The 16216-nt window shown below is 40.4% G+C and overlaps 1 protein-coding gene across 10 annotated transcripts in view; it reads left to right on the top strand.

The window, feature by feature from the left end:
- The window catches only part of GREB1L (GREB1 like retinoic acid receptor coactivator), a 157043-nt gene that overhangs the window by 28073 nt on the left and 112754 nt on the right, over positions 1-16216 (top strand). For 3 of the 10 annotated variants that reach the window (XM_081013034.1, XM_081013037.1, XM_081013036.1), the window contains one exon: positions 3127-3250. The exons of the other annotated variants lie outside the window; for them this stretch is intronic. The gene's annotated coding sequence lies outside the window, so the exon portion shown is untranslated. The remainder of the gene's footprint in view (positions 1-3126; positions 3251-16216) is intronic. 10 annotated transcript variants of the gene reach the window in all.

The following is a 16216-nucleotide window of genomic DNA, read 5'->3' as shown; positions in this document are numbered from 1 at the left end:
TCCCCTCCACCATTTATAAGGGTGGAGAGAGAGAGGGAGAGTGGGTTTTTGTGGGTTTTTAAAAAAAGTTTTTTACCCTTTGTTGGTTAAAGGTTAACTTGGTATACCTACAAAAGTATGCCATTTTATTCCACACATGAGAGACCACTAAAGTACATGGATTATGATTTGGGGTTCAGGACTATAACTCACAATACCATTCAGGGCTAGCTCACTGTGGTTTGCTTGGGAAGTTTACACTGGAGAAAGCAGTCCTATTTGGCATGGGTAATCAAGAGTAAGGCTGGAATTGCTCTTAGCTGTCATTCAGGTTTCCTTTCAAAGTCCAAGGACCCGCTGAGAAAAACAAAAAGCTAATGAAAGCTGACTGTATTCCAGCCTAAACCCCGTAGAATCTGAAATGAAGTCCTGACTGTTGGTGTATTCTTATTCTTCTACATTCTAATGGTTACTAAGGTAACTGGTTTTTAGAGGTTTCACATCTTCATTGTCAAGTATTTCCTACTCTTACTGTTACTGTTTTCAAATTAGGGCAATTTGAACAATGCTTTTATTGAATGAGAACAAAAAGGGGAATCAAATGTTAATTGATGTAATGAATCAGTTGCATTCTCTTTTTATCAACTATAGTACTTTTTGTAGAAAAAGGTAAAAAAGAAAGAAGAAGCCCTGTGTCTTCCTTGTCTTTTTTCCTACAGGAGGCAATCAGGATGGAGTAGTAATTACTTTTGAAACGTGTATGCTGCAATAGTGTGTGCTAGCTAATAACTCAATCCTCTGATATACCTATCGATAATTGCAGATTGGGAGGTGGATACTTCACATTAAGCATTTTTAAAAGAAGCTGAAAAATTATTGACTCTGTCTTAACCTATGTTGGTATGGTTTGTGCTCTCCTGAGCTCAGATATTCCGTGAAGAGACAGGCATAATAAATAAAGCTTACTGGCATAAGTGTTACAGTTACTATAGTATGAATTTTAAAATTGAGTTTGATCCAGGATTTATACATTGTGTTAGAACAGACCCACTGACATTTAATGGGGCTGAAGTTAGTTGTGATTCATTTACATTTTATTGATTTCAATGGGTCTATATGTGAAGTATGATATGTCTGGATCCAGCCCACAATATTTATCAGTGAGAGATCCTGAGCTAGACATAATTTGGTAACCCCTGCTCAAACTGGGTGAAATCTAACAGAGTCTGATCTTCCCCTTCAGCCCTCTATGCTCCTGAAAAATATGCTCCGGAGGATTGGTGAAACCTCTGGAGCGGATTAGGGGAACGTAAGAAAAGGGAGGAATAGTGGAAGCCCCATTGCATTAGCAATGAGCTATACATGCCATCTAAATCATTGGGATTCTGACCAACTACAGAGTTGTCCTATGAATTGTGGAATAAGATACTGTATTCCCACAAAAATATTAATGGAGTCAACTTCTGAGGCAAAATTCTGAGGGTTTGGAAGGCTGCATTTGGTCCCAGGGTGCAAGGTTTCTCTACCACTGGTATAGACAATACTGTAATGGTCTGACTTAGGTCACAGCCACACCAGGTATTTGGAACAGCATTATACCACTTTAAACAGTCTTGGCTTCCCCTAAAGTATCCTGGGGAATGTAGTTTGTTAGGGGTGGTGAGAGTTGTTAGGAGGCCCCTTATTCCCCTCAAAGAAATACAATTGCCATAGTTCCCTGGGAAGAAGAATTGATTGAACTACAGGCAACCCACTCACCCTGAATTTACGTGGGGGTTACGTTACAAGGCAATGTGTATTTACCGTATTTTTCCACCTATAAGACGCCCCCTATTTTGGGGGATTCAGATTTAAGAAAACAGGGGGAGATATATCCATACGTAAGACGTCCCTTAATTTTTGACATTACTTTTTAGGGGGGGAAACCTAGTCTTATACAAGGAAAAATACGGTACGTGAAATTGCATATATTTGAGACACCATCGAAAAAGCCTGTAAACATCGCATTCCGCCTCTGCCCTGCCCTGAACATTCAGAGCTGTCCAAATTGGCTTAGGTTGGCACCATCCCACCAAATTTGATAAAGTCCTGTCAGATGAGGTGGCAATATTTTCAGAGGTGTCCATCCCGCCCCAAATTGGATAAAGTCAAGTCAAAATCACTTTTCGCTCCACCATCTTGATTCAGAATGGCTGCTGGGTACCCAAACAACAATGAAGACTTTCACTCTCACTTTGGGAGCCCTTGTGCCAAATTTGGAGGTAATATCTCAAGAGGTGGTCGAACCTATAGAGAACACATGGGCATTGCTGTTGTTGGCATCCATCTGCTTTGAGAGACAGCGCATGGACAAATGGACAAACTCCTTTTCACAGTATGTAGTAGACAATGGCATTTATATGAAATACACACAGAGGTTTCTTATTACTTTGCCTTACAAATGACACTGTGAGGAAACATTTTACCACACCTTGATTTAAAATTTGGCAGGCTGCCAGCTAAAGTTGCCTCAGGGTCTGGATCTGGTCTTTGGGCTGCCAGTTTGCCCTTCGTAATATAAACCAGGGCTGTGACAAATAGGGATGGAATTTTCTGCAAATCTTGATGTCAAGCTTATTCACACACAATTGTTTTTTTTCTAATTCCTATCTCACTCCTTAATCTTGACAAGAAGCAATTTTCTTCCCTCCAGTTCTGCTAAAATGTGAACAATTCTTTCATTATTATATGGGCATTATTATTTGCAAATATAAGCTTCCTAAAGTAACCAGAGCTTAAACAGATACAAGCAGCAAATATATAACTGTGTAAAATTGTATAAAACTGCACATAACTGTATAAATATACTTACAAAACTATGCTGCAGAAACATTACCTCATGGGGCTTAACCTTTTTATACATATTAAATGTATAACAGGCAAATATATATTTCATATAATTAGTTGGGCTTAAAAAAAAAGAGTGCAACAACAACTCTGACATGAGAGGGCACGTGGTGCACGAGGCAGTCTGGTGTGATGGGGTCACAAACATAATCTTTTCATAAACCCATCTAAAACAGAATTATTCTCTTCCTAGTGGCAACATACCTCTTCTCTCTCATACGCACACACACTCCTCTCACTTCTCTCTCACATCATTCACAGATGGAAAACTTAGGAGGCAATTTCAGAAATTTGGAGGACTGGCTGAAAGATTCTAGGACGGAGTCCTGCTACCACAGAGATGGCAGCAGAATAAGAGCAACTACTAAAGGAAGAGTGGCCACTGGTAAATTTCTCCCTCTGAACTTTTCACTTGGGTTATTAGTTCATTTATCAAATTTATTGAAGGACTTTATGAGCCACCACCCTTTCCCTCCCGAAAGTTGAGCCGGAACTTCTCATTTGAGAGCTTTTGACTCAGTTCTTAAATTCCAAACAAGATGCCACCACCTTCAGCAAATAAAAAAGTTATTAAACTTCTTTGTAACTGCAACCAAATAATAATCTGGGCTGCATTGTATAAATGCATGGCTTGTTTATGAGCTTGTAAAGTTCCAGTTCCAGTTTACAGGTTGATACCAAACCTGAACCCTTCTCTGACCCATACAAAGACTGTAACGTAGGTTTATAAACTGAAAGCTCTGATCATTGCTATGTTAGGCCTCCCCCCACCCATCAATGTCCTATAACTTTCATCCTGAAAGTAAACATTTGTTCTAACACGCACGCCTGCACTACTGGAAAAGTATCATGGTTTATGAAAGTGGAACCAGTGCATGTCACTTGAAGCTTTTCATGCTGGCATGAAATTAATTTGTAAATGGCCCATACACTTACTATGAAAAGTCAGATTTTCACATGGAAATTTGATAAAAGTTTGTTTTTATCTCTTACAAAGTTTATTTTACTTAGGGAGAGAGGTGGCTGCTAAAACTTGTCTGTTAGTTGTTAGGAGATATTTTTTATTGGTAGCTAAAATGATTGTGCCCAAGATCTGACTACTAACACCTCTTCCCCTTTAGTATAGTAAAGGGCTCCTGCCAACCTAGCAGTTCTAAAGCACGTCAAAGTGCAAGTAGATAAATAGGTACCACTCGGGCGGGAAGGTAAACGGCGTTTCCGTGCTCTGCTCTGGTTCCCCAGAAGCGGCTTAGTCATGCTGGCCACATGACCCAGAAGCTGTCTGCGGACAAACGCCGGCTCCCTCGGCCAATAGAGCAAGATGAGCGCCGCAACCCCAGAGTCGGTCACGACTGGACCTAATGGTCAGGGGTCCTTTTACCTTTACCTATAGTAAAGGGAGCAGATTGAGACCATACCTTGGAAGGGACAGGGATCATTTATGATCATGATTTCTTAATTATTATTTTTTAAATTTATATATATTTTTAAATTTATATATATTTATATACCACCCTTCATCTAAAGATCACAGGGCGATTCACAACATAAAAATCAAAATGAGAACACAAAATACATAACAAGAAAACCAATAGCAAATCAATAACACCCTTCCTCCCACAAACGCAATTATTATTTTTTTTTTTTAATATTTATTGGGGTTTACAATAAGAATAAATGTAACAGGCAGTATAACAGATATCTTAACATACTTTCACTTTTTTTTTTTTGGACTTCCTCACATCTCCCGCTCCCACTTTCATCGTTATAACTTTTTACCAGCAATTTATTATCTTATTTACATTTCTTGTATCCCATCTATATATTTATAATCTTATAATTCTCAAAAAGAGTTATATTTTCTCAATCTCACTTATTATCTTAAGTCATCTAAGTTAGTGGTGCTCAATTATTTATGATCTAGCATCCTGCTTAGCATTCACTCAAATTGCAATGTTTTTGTAAATAATTCTTAAATTTCTTCCAATCCTCCTCCATCTTCTCTTCTCCCAGGTCGCGAATTCTGCCGGTCATCTCAGCCAGTTCCATGTAGTCTATCAGTTGCATCTGCCATTCTTCCAGTGTGGGTAGATCTTGAGCTTTCCAGTGCTTTGCAAGTAGTATCCTTGCTGCTGTTGTTGCATACATAAAAAATGTCCGGTCCTTCTTTACCACCCCTTGGCCGACAATACCCAAAAGAAAGGCCTCTGGTTTCTTTGTGAAGGTATACTTAAATACCTTTTTCAGTTCATTATAAATCATTTCCCAGAACGCCTTCACTTTAGGGCATGTCCACCAGAGGTGGAAGAATGTTCCTTCACTCTCTTTACATTTCCAACACTTATTATCAGACAGGTGGTAAATTTTTGCAAGTTTGACTGGGGTCATATACCATCTATATATCATTTTCATTACATTTTCTTTCAAAGCATTGCATGCAGTAAAGTTCAACCCAGTACTCCACAACCTTTCCCAGTCCTCAAACATGATATTATACCCAATGTCCTGTGCCCACCTTATCATAGCCGATTTAACCATTTCATCTTGTGTATTCCATTTTAACAGCAAGTTATACATCCTTGAAAGTACCTTAGTCTTTGGTTCTAACAGTTCTGTTTCTAGTTTCGATTTCTCCACCTGGAACCCTAGTTTCTTGTCATTTTTAAAAACTTCTTTAATCTGAGCGTAATGTAACCAGTCTCGCACTTTATCCTTCATTTTCTCCAAACTCTGCAATTTCCAATTGTCTCCATCTTTTTCTAATATTTCCCAATATTTTGGCCATTTAGCCTCCATATTGGGTCTTTTTCGGGCCTTAGCTTCCAAAGGTGAAAGCCACCTTGGAGTTTTATTTTCCAGCAAGTCTTTATATTTTGTCCAGACATTAAACAGTGATTTTCTGACAATATGGTTCCTCCCACAAACGCAATTAAAAGGCCTCACGTTGTTTAATCAGCCAAAGGCCTGGATGTATAGAGAAACATTTTTGCCTGGTGCCTATAGATATGTAATGAAGGTGCCAGGTGAGCCACCTTGGGGAGAGCGTTCCACAAATGGGGCATCACCGCAAAAAATACCTCTTTCTTGTGTTGTCACTCTCTGAATCTCTCATGGAGGAGGCACACAAAGAAGTGCCTCAGATGACAGTCACAGGATCTGGGTCGGTTCATATGGGAGGAGGTGGTCCTTGTGATATTGTGGCCCTGAGCAGGTTTTATAGGTCAAAACCAGCACTTTGATTTGGGCCCGGAAACTGACTGGCAGGTAGTTCAGGATTGATGTTATATGTGCAAACAGTCTTGAGCTGGTGAGCAACATGGCTGCTGCAATGAAGATGTAGACTCAGGGGCCTATGGAGGGTGTCTTGCCATCAGGCCTTTCAAAACATGGAGCCAGCACTAGTTCTGTGTAGATTAAGAGGTCAGCCTGCTGATTTCTGTGGTCAGTGGAGGGTTATCTTTTGGATTGTGCCCCTTTATATGGCAAATAGTGATCAAGCAAGAAGCGGTAGACTATTTCATAATGGGCACTCCTGCTCAAAGTAGAAGGGGGCAGAAAGACAATTGGTTTCCAGTATCTTGGTATGAATACTTATGCTCCTGCTGCGCTTGAGTTCGTTTCTGGTAGCAGGCACTTCAGATAGATCAAGATTGCCCACACAAAGATCCAAATCTAAGCTGAAAGAAGGTGGTCTTTGTGCAGTGGATAGAAGTGGGATAGATATGGAATTCTGATTGCTCTTCTGACTTAATCTGTCTTCTTAAGTAATGCCCTTACATTTTTCATGGTATTTACTTGAGAGTCATCTCTAGATCTTTTTTTGGTAAGAAAAAACTCTTCCAGCTTTTTTCATGTGATATTGTTTTAAAAACCTTGCAATTGGGAATGGCCTTACTTCCTCACATAAGCTGACATTTGAGACAGATGCATCTTGCAACTGTGCCAGCTTGTTTCCAAGGACTCATCAGAGTGAGCATCCTTGAAGCTCAGCATTAGGTACCAAAATTGTCAATGCTTATGGTAGTCAAGTTGAACACAGTTCTGTGATAAAATTATATTGTTTCCCTGTTTACTTTCAGTTATGTAACTTCTAACAACAATGTTGTTATAACTGCCTTTATTACTTTGTAACTTTAGAAACTTTTAAATGTGTTAATGTCATCTTCAAAGCTTTTCCATTGGGATATACTAAACATCCGAATTCTGGAAACAAAGAAGTGGCTTCTGTATTGGGAAGAAAACACAGTTAACCTATTATGTTGTCTGTTTGCTATGCATTTGGACACTTCTTAAGCTATTGCAACCAAATTTTGCATGATATCTAGGAGATCAAGCAGCAGGTTTTCATGTATGTTTGGGTACAATTGGATGCCAATCTGAATCAAAGTGGCAGACTGAATCTTTCAAATGGCACTGGTTTTTTGGTTTCTTAAAATTTCTTAAATGCTGCGTAGAAGACTACTAGTAATGCTACCATCCTATCAAATTCGCAGCAGACATTCCTTCTCATAATGATCAATGTGGAGGGGGTGGGAAGATTCATCCTCCTTTTTACTTAAAGAGAAGAGTGATGAGCCAATGTTCGTGCAGGGCTTTTTTTGTGATTTCCTAAATCAGGAGTGGGGAACCTCAGGCCCAAGGGCTGAATGCAGTCCTCTCCATGCAGCCCTCAGAACTAGTCCCAGGCCACATCCCTCAGCCACACACCCATCAGGTGCTTTTGTGTGGTTGGAATCTGTTGAACTATGATAATGCCTCTTTCTTGGATGGGTGGATGGAGGATAAAGAGGTGTGTGTGTGTGTGTATAGAATCCTCTGACTTTTATGTGGTCGAAATGTAACTGTAGAAAGGTAAGAGTAACATGCATTGCCCTGCCCACTTTTCTTTCTGACTCTACGCATCACTGGCAAGCAACTCCTAGAAAATGGTCCATGAGGAAATGGGATGGAGGACGTTTCCCACTCCTAGGCTAAACCATGGTTAAGTTGGGGTGGGAAGGCTACAGCCCTTCAGTTCTTTTTGGACTACAGATCCCATCATCCCTCACCACTGAAACAGTTCATAGAGGCGAGTTCTATCTGTGCAAATGATCTCTTTCAAAGTTTAGCTTCAATTCCAAGTAATGAGCAACCCATTCAGAAGACAGTACTGACTTTCAGCTCTCCTCCATACAGCTCCGACACATTTATTTATTCATTTTTAGCTTGTCTTGGCATTTCCCACTTTTGGCAATCAGCTCTAACTAGTTTGTGAGGCAGTATGACACCACTGGGCCCAAAGAGCACAAGCTGTGTGGGATGCTAACAATGTGTGTTTGCACTCAGTAGTGTTGCACAGATTGCGCTGGGGGGTTGTGTGAAAGGCAGACAGCATCTGACACATTGCCATATGTTGCCCACCACAGAGGTGATGTTTATTTCCTTCAGCTGTATTGTTCTTTCTGCCTATGTTTGTCTGCATATCATCTTGCAGAATTAATCAGGATGGTCTTGTGGTCTTAAGTGCTGATCTGATATTGTTCCTGAATTCTTGCCAAGGTGGTAAATTTGCAGTGAGGATATCTGCACGTTGTCTGTAGTATTCTAGAAATCATTTTACATGCACTTCCGATTATTGGTGAGAGCTATACTCTTCTCACTTCAGACCATTGTTTGTAGGATCAGAATTCAGAATCAGGAGTGATTCTCTTTTCTGCAACTCCAGCTTGTGAGAAACACTGAAATTAATTGATAGCAGTACAGTGGTACCTCAGGTTAAGAACTTAATTTGTTCTGGAGGTCCGTTCTTAACCTGAAACTGTTCTTAACCTGAAGCACCACTTTAGCTAATGGGGCCTCCAGCTGCTGCTGCACTGCCACTGCACAATTTCTGTTCTCATCCTGAAGCAAAGTTCTTAACCCAAGGTATTATTTCTGGGTTAGCGGAGTCTGTAACCTGAAGCGTCTGTAACCCGAGGTATCACTGTATTTGGGATGAATTATTCTATTAACTTAAAAAATAAATAAATCTGGCTGCCTTATAAAAAATGGCTAATCTATTGCTTGTTCATTCGGAAAGTTTTCAGTGTGTAATAATTTTTAAATGTTATAAGCGTATTCTCCTGAAACTTAACTTTTGGCAGTAAAACACTCTGTGTAATCACATCTGGTTTTGCAACACCACCTATTTCATGCTGAGAAGGCCCATTTCAAATTCTGGATGTTCGTTTCCCTATTAACTTTTGTTCCATTAAGGTCTTATCCACACTTAACTTTCCTCCACTCTTTCTAGGCATGGTCCGTGATTTAAAGCTCTGTGTCCAAGTGCCCCTTCTATTGTTGTTGCTCTGGAGCTTTCCTTGTGAAAACTCTCTCTTTAAAACCCATGGAAATCGCGAATTGACATTTGCTCCAATTCATCTTTAAAGAGTGGGTTTTCACAAGGAAAGCTTAGGGGCAAAAACAAACACATACAAAAAACACTTGGAGCATTAAAGTGTGGACCTCTGCTGTCTGAAAGGAGCAGGTCAGCAGGTAAATGTGGATAAACCGTATGAGTTACGATGTTTTTAGATTTATTCATGTTGTTGTCACCTTGAACATAAATGAGAATGTCTAATTGTGTACCTTAGTTCCTACCAGTGGTTTGTGGTCAGTGGACTAAGGAGACTAGGCTAGTCCCCTGAATGTTCCTGGTAAATTAGAGTATTAAAGTATTTAAAGCCCGGTGTCTCCTTCCCAAAGCCCAGGAAGCTTTTGCCTGGCTCATGCATGGGACATTGGGACATCCCCCCGCCCCCGGAATCGCCTTTGCATACTGGTGTCTCTGGCCCTAACTGTTCCCCTATGAAAAATTTCACTGCACATCACTGGTTTCTACCTTTACAGGGGTTGTACTTGAGACTAAAAATTAGCTTTGCATAATATACGGCTTTATAATTAGTGTGAACATGTAAGATCTAGAGTAGTAGTAGGATACCATACACATGTTATTTTAACAAATATGTAAACAGATATAGCTGAAGGGAAAGGCTGTAGCTCAGTAGTTGAGTATTTGCTTTACACGCAGAAAGTCCCAGGTTCCATTTTTGCCCTTCTCCAGCTTGGGCTGGAAATGTCCCTTTCTGAAAGTCAGTGTACACAGTAATGAGTGTACACAGTACAGTAATGTGAATCAACACAATGCACTTTCCTTGTGTTCCAGGCTGTGAGCATAGCACTGCAAAAATACAGTTTCCTAACTTTTTAGACTTTAGCTCCTATCAGCTGCCGAGTTTGCTACTTCTGGAAGAGAATGTGGTGTTTAGGAACTTCAGGACACGCTTGTCAACCATTTCTTTTGTAACAGGTGAATTGGAAAAAATTGTATATGTGGGGAAAATACATATGAGCTTTCCATCAGAGCCTCGTAAATGAGGATAGGATAGAACGGCCCTGCAGTTGGCAAAGAAGGGCCTAGGCACTAGAGTTGTCAGCACCTCTAGAGCACTCGAGAAAAATGCTAATAGCTTGGCATAATTTGAAGTTGGGCCTTTGGCATGCTTGCATTTTCCTTAAGAAGTTGGCACTCCCAGTGCTTGGTGTTCCTTTGACATGGTTCTTTTGCCACACTTTCTATAATTTATGAAGCCGTAATAAAGTCCTTGTGTAGAGATACTCTGTGGGAGGTAAGAGACACCTCTTCGTGGAACAAATCAAGATTTATTTATTGTAAGGGAAAAACTCTTGCCATTGATACATTTGACTTCTCCTAAGTACATTTGATTTCTCATAATAGAATGTATAAGATTCAATAGCATTCCCATTGGGGAATTAATGTAATTCAATCGTTGCTGCAGATTAGGTATGGTTTTGAGAGTCCGTCTTCCTCTAAGCAGTGTGCAGTACAGGAGTTTTTCCATCTGTTTACTTGGATTACTGCTGCAACATGCTGTGCTCTTTGTGTTTACTAGGAACATGTGAATTGTGAGGGCAAAGAGTCTAATTCATGATAATGGCCTGTGGTTGTAGAAATGCATGGGTCATGGCCGCTGAATTTTATTAAATTTTACTGGCATCTAACAAAACTAGCTGTGGCTTAGGCAAGCAGGTCTGCTAACTCGGTTTTGTGGTTGCCGATGGATTCTTTGCAGAGGAAACCAAACGTACTCTCTCATTTTAAAAATGTCCACAGCTAAGCTTTATTGATGATTTCTGTGTGGCTACTCCATTGTGTTTGCACATATTTCAGAAACTTGACACTTTGCTAAACTCTTGGTTTGCAAATCCATAAGCATAAATTTTGCTGCAGGGACTACCTGTCCTTACGGGTATGGAAATTAGCTATCCCATTCACAGTGAAAGTCTTTTGCCCTGCCAGTCCTTTAATGCAGAACAATGATCCTATGTTGTTTGAAGTGTTTTTGTCACTGTACATTTTAATACAGGTATATTGGGGAAACTGCCAGTAGGCATAACGGGAAGCTGCTGTTGAGCTCCTTTTCTGATTCTGTATCCATGTTTACCGTGTGTTTTATAAAGGCTTTATTTTTTGCGGGGGTGTGGGGAACACCACTCGTGTCAAAGTGATCAATCTTTTGTTGTGTGAAATTGTGAAGTGTTAATTCTTGTATTTCTCAGGAGGATTTGTCAAAAATCTCCCCCCCTCCCCAGAAAAATACAGGCCAAGAAGCTGAGTGCATATCACAAGACAATAGTGGCAGCCACAGCACACCTTTTCCGAGCAAATGCCAGAACAATATTTTAGCCAAAAGGGGTCTTTGGATCCCATTAGTGATCCTTCTACTGCTTATGTCACATGGGAGGGAGAGGGAATTTCTAATCCAGTTTCTTTATTTGTACATAGCAGAAAACATCACACCCCATGTTTCATGAGTGCCACCTCTTACTCGTTGTGTAGAAGAGAGCTTTCAGCAGAAGCACATGCACTGCTAGCAAAAAGTCCCAGGTTCAGTCCCTGGTATCTCAGAAAAGGCTCTGTCTCAAATCACTAAAAGCTATTGCTAGTCATTGTAGACAACAGCCAGCGAACCTTTTACAGCCTAAGGACTGCATTTCCTTGCGGTCAGCATCCTTGGGACCATATGCCAGTGGCAGGTGGGGCAATGGATATGGCTCTTATCTTTGTACATCAGGCTACAGTTAAGCCACACACAAGGTCTGTTTTTCCTATGCGTATCTCTCTCCATCTAGGCAAGCATGACGCATTGTTGCCATTCAAGGACATATTCTAGCGAGGCAAAAGAATTGGAGGCGTTGCTATGGAGAGTTCCAAGGCCTAGAGAGGCCTGGCAGGCTGCCTTGGGCTCCTGGGCTTGAGGTTCTCTTCCATTGTTGCAGATAAGACTCAGCTGGATGGATTAATGTTTTGACTTGGCTGAAGGCGACATCCTTCGTTGTCACCACAGCATAACAATCTGTGATGGGAGACCTGTTCTCCTTTGCATCCAATTAATGTTAGCTTTGGGACTGCTTTCAACAATATGTTTTCTCATGTCAGATGCTTAAAACATGTAAAGGGAGCAGATAGAAAATGGCCATAGGCATGCATTTTTATTTTTATTTTGTAATTTTGTGCCATTTTGAGAGATAAAGCTAGCAACAACTATTAGCCATAATGGCTTTTTTCTTCTTCACTGTTGGAGGCATTATGCCTCTGACCAGTTGCTGGGAATCACAGATGGGCAAAGTACTGTTGTGCTTGCAGGATTCCCACAGGCATCTGTTCGGCCACTATAAGAACAGGATGCTGGACTAGACAGGCCATTGGCCTGATCCAGCGGGCTCTTCTTAAGTTGCCTCCAGCACCCTTTTCTGCCATTTTGTGCTCCTCTTCAGTTAGAGAGACAGATCTGCAGCTATTTCTTGGTCCCTTCCCTGCAATTCTTTTTCAGGATATATGTAGTAAAATATAATACCAGAAGAAGGAAAGTCCAGGGCTTTCTCTCTCTGCTTTACAGTAATTACAGTGGTACCTCAGGTTACAGATGCTTCAGGTTACAGACTCCACTAACCCAGAGATAGTACCTCGTGTTAAGAACTTTGCTTCACAATGAGAACAGAAATCGTGTGGCGCAACGGCAGCGGAAGGCCCCATTAGCTAAAGTGGTACCTCAGGTTAAGAACCGTTTCAGGTTAAGAACGGACCTCCAGAACGAATTAAGTTCTTAACCCGAGGTACCACTGTACATGAAATTGTGCCATTTCTGTGTAATAAGATGGGGTGCTATATAATTGTTAAGAGCTTCAGATGTTTTTTCTTTTGTGTCTGCACTTTGAATTTTCCTGTATACTATACATTCCTTTCTTCCTTGTGGATTTTTGTTGTTGTTGCAAACCCAGTTATTTTTTAAAAATAGGTGATGATGCTTATCTTTTAAGGCATTCCTATAATTCTAAAATACTTTGTTGCTCATTTCAATATCTTAAAACGGCAAGGGGGTAATGTGGTTTCCACACCCAATGACAGGAGCCTTTTGTCAAAATCCTGTCCCAAGACATTTTATAGCAGCAAAAAGAAATAAGTAATTTCCTAAACTTGCCCTTTTTACCTATGGAGGCTATAAAAATTGTTAATGCAAATGATGTTGCCTTCTGTTGTGTGATGGTAATTGGAAATGGATCACTGCAGTTTATGGGGCACTTACCCTTTCGGGTGCACAATAAATGGTTCACTTTGAGTGATGTTTCCTCATCTGATTTCCTCTTCTTTCACACCAGAAAAAGTGGGTAGAAGAACCAAAGATAAACATGGAGTTGATTTTGAAGTTGACATAATTTTTGTAAGCTGTGAATTTATGTTTATCATGTGTTTGCTAGAGCAGAGGTAAAGATTATAGGAGGTCATCTTCTTTATACCTTAGTTTGTTTTCTTGGCTGTGTGCTACACCATCTTTGATTTCCAACCTCCCGCCCCGTTCTTTTATTTCAAAGGGTTTTACTTTGTTCAGCAATGAAACCTTTCATTGTGACCCTTTATTTGTTACTCTATTGACATTTTGGACAGCAGGAGACATTTGAGGATGTTACAATAATCACATCATACCCTGTTTCATATTTCTCCACATTAACCTCTACAATCTTATTGCAATAATCAAGGAACTGATTATTGTGAATTTACATATTCTTTACTCATTTCAAATGTTACTTTTAAATCTCCTATTACCCCTCCCCCCAAAAAAAATCTGGGGTCACATCTAATTCTACATAGCAGGTCATTTAACACTTTTTGACAATGCTGTGCATAATGTTCATATTAACATGTTTACTGGGTTTAAATAATCTAGATATTGGCTTCTGGTGGAGCAAAGTTACTGAAAAATCTTTCGGTTTCTCCGTTGAAGTTCCTGTCCTGCAGCTCAAGTTTCCAAATGCAAGTGAAATGCATGGTAAAATAAATGGTAGAGTAAGTCTGTTTGATTCTACTCACTTAAGTGTAATTGGTTTCTAAGTTCTCACTGTACTTTAGCATGACTGTTTAATGATTTTTCTCTCATCAGTCACTTCTGTAAAGGTGTGATGTTGTTTTACTCAGTAGGCTGTCACTCAGCTTCTTTGCACTTCAAAAAGATCTAAGCTTGCTGATTATGACTTTGCTATTTCCTGTTTAATTGTTATATACTTAAAAGGATTCCTTGTTTTAAAACCGTATGGTAATGAACACAAGTATAAATCCTTCAGACCTGCAAGTCTATAAAGTTTTGATATCTCTTGTCATTCTTCCTCTTCTTTTGAAGATTCGTGTAATCAAATTCTGCATGCGCTTTTCATTTCTATGGGACAGTTCAGACTTGAAAAATCTCTCCACATTGAGTGGCCTGAAGACTTAGTTGCATGGGGAAAGTAAATCTGTCCCAGAGCATCTTCAGCCATAGGAGCCACTCTGTGCTGGCAATTCATGTGAGCATGCAGCACACTTTTCAGCTCATGCAGATTGCTTTCCAGACAAACATCTGCAATGTGGAGCATACTGGATTAGATGCTGCTTGCTTCATTTGGCTGCCTCTCTGAAGGTGCTGTACTGATGGGCTGGCATGGGCTCACTTCTTTGCCTTCTAGCATCTGTAGCAGCAGTAGCCAGCATGTGGCAGGTAATCTGTGGCAGCAGCTGTACAGGAGTGAAAACTGTGTAGCTGGATGAGCAGCAGACAAGCCACAGTGGCAGGAGGATGGTGTCACCATCATCAGAGGGGTACTAGCTGAAGGATACCTGAAAGACCATCTCACTCTTGATGGCCTCCTGTAGATACCCTCTTACAGGAGGTCCATTCTATCGCAATACAGTGGTACCTCGGGTTAAGTTCTTAATTCATTCCAGAGGTCCGTTCTTAACCTGAAATTGTTCTTAGCCTGAAGCACTACTTTAGCTAATGGGGCCTCCTGCTGCTGCCGGAGCACGATTTCTGTTCTCATCCTGAAGCAAAGTTCTTAACCTGAAGCACTATTTCTGGGTTAGCGGAGTCTGTAACCTGAAGCGTATGTAACCTGAAGTGTATGTAACCCGAGGTACCACTGTATAGGAATCAGACCTTTAGTGTTGAAGCACCTACCCTTTGGAATTCCCCTGCTTTAGGCAAGAGACAGATACTGTCTCAGTTGTCTTTTCAGCACCTACTGCAGACTTTCCTCTTCAAACAAGCCTTTTAAGTAGGTATCTTACCCATTGTGCACTTCAATTGGAATTTTGGCAAACACACAAACATCAACACAGCTAATCACAATTCCAATAATAAATTTAATAAATAATAATAACGCTTATAGACTTAAAAAATGGCACCAGTATTGAGACACACATTCAGTATGACTCAGGACACTGTGTTTGGCCTTTCTAAAACATAAAATGGCACTGAAGTTTTCAATTCACCAGAGAACCTGGATAGCCACGGCTAAGATCAGCAGTGGAAGGAAAAACTGTAGTCTTCTTAAAATTGTTCTGTGCTATAATGATCAAGATGCTATTTTCCACTCCCAGGCTATTGTGCATAATGAGTAATGCTGTAGAACAAGGGTAGCCACTGTGGTGTCATCCCAGATGTTTCTGGATTATAACTCCCATAATTCCTTGGCCATGGTGGCTGTGGCTGATGGGAGTTATGATCTGTCCAGCAACATTTTATTTACAACACACACACACACACACACACACACACACAATCTCTAAGTGATGTATAGAAAACTCAAGCAACATCAGACAACTTAAACAACAGATGTTACAGAAATATGCAGTTATCATATAAAAATGTTACATTGAACAAAATTACTAATAAATATAAACCAGTATCATTTCTCTCACCTTTGGACACACCTTCCCTCTCAACCTCCTGGCTCCTACCCAGGGTCCAAACACACTCTGAGCTCGCCTGCAATCTGAAGG

This window comes from Podarcis pityusensis (assembly GCF_964106645.2).
Source record: "Podarcis pityusensis genome assembly, chromosome: 7".
Taxonomy (NCBI): Eukaryota; Metazoa; Chordata; class Lepidosauria; order Squamata; family Lacertidae; genus Podarcis; species Podarcis pityusensis.
Note: the sequence above shows the minus strand (reverse complement) of the source record. Positions and strands in the feature narration are given on the sequence as shown.